Source organism: Thalassophryne amazonica, chromosome 3 (genome assembly GCF_902500255.1).
Source record: "Thalassophryne amazonica chromosome 3, fThaAma1.1, whole genome shotgun sequence".
In the NCBI taxonomy this organism is placed as follows: Eukaryota; Metazoa; Chordata; class Actinopteri; order Batrachoidiformes; family Batrachoididae; genus Thalassophryne; species Thalassophryne amazonica.
In genome coordinates, this window is record NC_047105.1 from 41,798,907 (window position 1) to 41,804,906 (window position 6,000).

The following is a 6,000-nucleotide window of genomic DNA, read 5'->3' on the forward strand; positions in this document are numbered from 1 at the left end:
GAATATTTTGTGGACTGATGAGAGTAGAATTGTTCTTTTTGGGTCCAAGGGCCACAGACAGTTTGTGAAATGACCCCCAAACTCTGAATTCAAGCCACAGTTCACAGTGAAGACAGTGAAGCATGGTGATGCAAGCATCATGATATGGGCATGTTTCTCCTACTATGGTGTTGGGCCTATATATCGCATACCAGGTATCATGGATCAGTTTGGAATGTCAAAATACTTGAAGAGGTCATGTTGCCTTATGCTGAAGAGGACATGCCCTTGAAATTTGTGTTTCAACAAGACGATGACCCCAAGCACACTTGTAAACGAGCAAAATCTTGGTTCCAAACCAACAAAATGAATGCCTCACAGATGTGAAGAAATCATGAAAAACTGTGGTTATACAACTAAATACTAGTTTAGTGATTCACAGGATTGCTAAAAAAAGCAGCTTGAACATAATAGTTTTGAGTTTGTAGCGTCAACAGCAGATGCTACTATTATTGTGAACACCCCCTTTTCTACTTGTTTTTACTAAAAGCCCAATTTCATAGCCTTAAGAGTGTGCATATTATGAATGCTTGGTCTTGTTGGATTTGTGAGAATCTACTGAATCTACTAGTACCTTGTTTCCCATGTAACAATAAGAAATATACTCAAGACCTGGATTAATCTTTTTAGTCACATAGCACTACTATTATTCTGAACACTACTGTACAGTGGTCAAAAGTTAAAGTTGCTCCAATTTTGTAAAACAGCGATGGAAATTACTGATTAATAGGGTTTTAAAAAGGAATAGATTGCACCATGTGTCATGCTTAGTTATCATACTACTAGATAACATATGTCATAAAATCTAATGGATGCCAACCTTGTTTGACCTTTACTTTGGAGACCATACATTCAACAGTCAAAACTATTCCATTTATTAATCCTATTAGCTCAACCAATAGTTTTTTTTAACCAAAATTGGAGCAACTTTTCACTCCAGTATAAAGTGAAATTGATCTTGGTAACCGTTTTTGCTGTTTTTACCTCATAACAGTCAGTCATAGTCCAATCTATACCTTGTTGGAATCTTTATCATCAGATAAATAATATGCTACACCTTTCAATATGATTAGAACATTTTTAAATTTTGACCCCTGTGTGATTCTTCATTGACCCCTGTAGACCATTAGAGGTCAGCTCTGGGATGCCTTCACATCTGAAAATAGTTAAATTTAGAATGTGTCTGCCAAATTTCATACTTTCATCACAAAAATGCACAGTTACTTTGCCTATCTGCTGCACTAATAGTCCTTTTGGTCCTGTGTCCCACTGCCAGCAATGTAAGAGACATTGTCCAGGGAATTTACATTTAATACAGGAAGCAGCGGCACCGGAGGTCCACCCCCCATGCAGAGGTGAGGCCTTTTAACCCCTTAACGCCTATCGTCGCATATACGAGGTCTATTAGAAAAGTATCCGACCTTATTATTTTTTTCAAAAACCATATGGATTTGAATCACGTGTGATTGCGTCAGACAAGCTTGAACCCTCGTGCGCATGCGTGAGTTTTTCCACGCCTGTCGGTTGCGTCAGTCGCCTGTGAGCAGGCTTTGAGTGAGGAGTGGTCCAGCCCCCTCGGTGGATTTTCATTGTCAGGAAATGGCGGAATGATTTGGGCTTTTTTCTATCAGAATTTTTTCAGAAACTGTTAGAGACTGGCAGCTGGAAACCATTTGAAAAATTTATCTGGCTTTCGGTGAAAATTTTACGGGCTTCACAGAGAATAAGGACTGTTACTACAGCTTTAAGAACAGCGTTAAGGACGGCTTTAAGGACGCGACGCGCGGAATTCCTCCGCACGTCTGTCTCAATGTGCCAAAAAAGTGCTGATGTCCACGTCTTTTCACAATTCCTGTGCTAGTCAGACGATGTCCCGGATAAAACACAGCGTCCAGTTTGGAAATGAATGGCACATTCCACTGTTACAGGAGTTTTTGTCATGGAAAGAGGAGCGGAGGCTTCGCGCGTTGCGGCGGTGCCGCATGGTGCACAGCAACGCCGTGATGAAGCCTCATGGGACATGTTCTGGCATGTCCAGGCACATCCACAATTTCTCGGATAATCACTCGATGGAAAAACCACCGACACCTGTCTGAACACCATCTCAAAGCCGTCCTGTGAGACCAAAACGGAGGTGTTCCTTTGTCTCGCTCCATCAGCAAATCGGTCATGACGCGCGAAGCCTCTGCTCGGCTTTCCATGACAAAATCTCTTGTTAAAAGTGAAATCTACCGAAAAATGGTTGATGTCCAGCTCTTGTGATAACCAGAGAAAGTGCACACGATGGTCCAGCTCCACAGAGCCATCTGTTTAGAAATGATGCGGTGGTTTGTGGCTCTCGATGGCGGCATGGAGCGTGGCGTGCCGAGCGTCCTTAAAGCCGTCCTTAAAGCTGTAGTAACACTCCTTATTCTCTGTGAAGCCTGTAAAATTTTCACCGAAAGCCAGATACATTTTTCGAATGGTTTCCAGCTGCCAGTCTCTAACAGTTTCTGAAAAAATTCTGATGGAAAAAAAAGCCCAAATCATTCCGCCATTTCCTGACAATGAAAATCCGCTGAGGGGGTGGACCACTCCTCACTCAAAGCCTGCTCACAGGCGAATGACGCAACCGACAGGCGTGGAAAAACTCACGCATGCGCATGAGGGTTCAAGCTTGTCTGACGCAATCACATGTGATTCAAATTCATATGGTTTTTGAAAAAAATAACATTTTTTTATATACAGCTATATAAATTCAGGCATTAAGGGGTTAAGAGTCAGCTTGAGAGATGGAGTTGGCGAGAGGACAGGTGGTTTTGAAAAAGCCTTGGCAGAAACTTTCAGAGAACCTCCACAACCTGTCTTGGGGACCTCCAGCATCCCTTTCTTCTCCCCTTTGGCCTGCACTTGTCATTACTCTTGCAGGTGCTTCTTTCTGTCTGCTGGTTCATGTTGCGACTCATGTTTGTGGTGGTCATTCTGAAACCGGCCAACTGGAGACGTTGCACCAGTTTCAGCAGTGCAGTCTTCAGAATCTTCTTTCACCTCTGTCTTTTCCACTGCAGATGTGATGCTGGTTTGGGAACAGACGCCTGCGTGTGGAGTTGTGATGCAGAGCCTGGATAAGGGACATGATGCTGTTGCCAGTGAGATGGTTGGACTCTACGTTAATGTTGGTTATTCTCTTGTTGCTCCACTGTGTGTCTGGGATGGCATAAGCTACAGTCGTCTGCTCGGCCGTTAGCCAAAGCAAACAGTCATCTGATATTGCGCTGTTGTAATTTTGCAGAATTTGAATATCGCTTAGAAGTCTCACAATTTCAACTTATCCATTTGGCAAATACACCATTTAAAGTGAAGCAAAGCTTATTTTTATAGACATGCATACAGTGCATGATGCGTTTGACAACACCTACTGTAAAACAGCACCTGCTCCATCACCATTGTGTAAGCAAGAAAATAGTTTCATGGTACATACATTTGCAGAGAGGAGCACTAGAAGTGTCTGACTTGTGAGTCCTGCCTCTGTTTTGCTGTGTGAGGCCGCGGCCCTGGCAGATGTATCCTTAAAAGGTATTGAGCGTGTGTGCAATCAACCAAGAAATTTGCGCCAGGATTAAGAATCTCTGAAAGACCACAGTGGCACAGAACAAAATGTATTTGTTTTCAACCTGCACAACCTGACACCAAGAAAGCGCCATGCGAGTTATTGTTTCTCCAATTACAAGACATGACCAAGAATGTGTAATAGATGTTAATAAGCCTCCAAAGGAGAATATTTATGCTTGCAGTGAGGCAATCTTTGTGGCAATGCCACCACTTTTAACTTTCTGTCCCCACCCCCAACAGACTACTTTCTGATTACATGAAATCTGTCATAGATTTTTCCATCAATTTACAGTAGTGTTCAGAATAATAGCAGTGCTATGTGACTAAAAACATTAATCCAGGTTTTGAGTATATTTCTTATTGTTACATGGGAAACAAGGTACCAGTAGATTCAGTAGATTCTCACAAATCCAACAAGACCAAGCATTCATGATATGCACACTCTTAAGGCTATGAAATTGGGCTATTAGTAAAAAAAAAAAAAAAAGTAGAAAAGGGGGTTTTCACAATAATAGTAACATCTGCTGTTGACGCTACAAACTCAACACTATTATGTTCAAACTGCTTTTTTAGCAATCCTGTGAATCACTAAACTAGTATTTAGTTGTATAACCACAGTTTTTCATGATTTCTTCACATCTGTGAGGCATTAATTTTGTTGGTTTGGAACCAAGATTTTGCTGGTTTACTAGTGTGCTTGGGGTCATTGTCTTGTTGAAACACCCATTTCAAGGGCATGTCCTCTTCAGCATAAGGCAACATGACCTCTTCAAGTATTTTGACATATCCAAACTGATCCATGATACCTGGTATGCGATATATAGGCCCAAAACCATAGTAGGAGAAACATGCCCATATCATGATGCTTGCACCACCATGCTTCACTGTCTTCACTGTGAACTGTGGCTTGAATTCAGAGTTTGGGGGTCGTCTCACAAACTGTCTGCAGCCCTTGGACCCAAAAATAACAGTTTTACTCTCATCAGTCCACAAAATATTCCTCCATTTCTCTTTAGGTCAGTTGATGTGATCTTTGGCAAATTGTAACCTCTTCTGCACGTCTTTTATTTAACAGAGGGACTTTGCCGGGGATTCTTGCAAATAAATTAGCTTCACACAGGCATCTTCTAACTGTCACAGCACTTACAGGTAACTCCAGACTGTCTTTGATCATCCTGGAGCTGATCAATGGGTGAGCCTTTGCCATTCTGGTTATTCTTCTGTCCATTTTGATGGTTGTTTTCCGTTTTCTTCCACGCGTCTTTTTTTTTTTTTTTGTCCATTTTAAAGCCTTGGAGATCATTGTAGATGAACAGCCTATAATTTTTTGCACCTGCGTATAAGTTTTCCCCTCTCCAATCAACTTTTTAATCAAACTACACTGTTCTTCTGAACAATGTCTTGAACGTCCCATTTTCCTCAGGCTTTCAAAGAGAAAAGCATGTTCAACAGGTGCTGGTTTCATCCTTAAATAGGGGATACCTGATTCACACCTGTTTGTTCCACAAAATTGACGAACTCACTCACTGAATGCCACACTACTATTATTGTGAACTCCCCCTTTTCTACTTTTTTTTTTTTTTTACTAATAGCCCAATTTCATAGCCTTAAGAGTGTGCATATCATGAATGCTTGGTCTTGTTGGATTTGTGAGAATCTACTGAATCTACTGGTACCTTGTTTCCCATGTAACAATACGAAATATACGCAAAACCTGGATTAATCTTTTTAGTCACATAGCACTACTATTATTCTGAACACTACTGTATTTAAATTAATTGGTCTTACAGAATGAGCCCCTCATCAACAAGTAATGTCTCCATTGAGTACAGTGCCTCCAGATGTAGCTAAGTGGCTAACTAAATAATCCATCCATTTTCTAAACCCACATATTCCAGTTTAGGGTCACGAGAGAGGTGGAGCATGTCCCAGCAGTTATTAGACCAGAGGCAGGGTGCACCCTGAACAGGCCACCAGTCTATAGCGTAGGGCCAACACAACCATGGTAGTGCAGCAGATAACTGAAACAATCCTTCAGATGGTGATACAAGCACCAAATTTGGCACAAATACTCCTTAGTCTTTACTCTTTGAAAAAACTGACTGGCCACTTGAATTTTCAATAGGCAGCCAAGTAGGGGTCAACTGAAGAATTACTCAGGGTCTAAATTAAAAGATGCTCCAATCATATTGAAAACTACACCACATTATTTGTCTGATCATAAAGATTACAAAAAGGTATAGTTTGGACTATTTATGACTGAATGTTATGGGGTAAAAACATTAAGAATGGTGACAAAGGTCAGTTTCATTTTGTACAGGGGTCAAAAGTTAAAGTTGCCCCAGTTTTGGTAAAAAGTGATGCAAATTA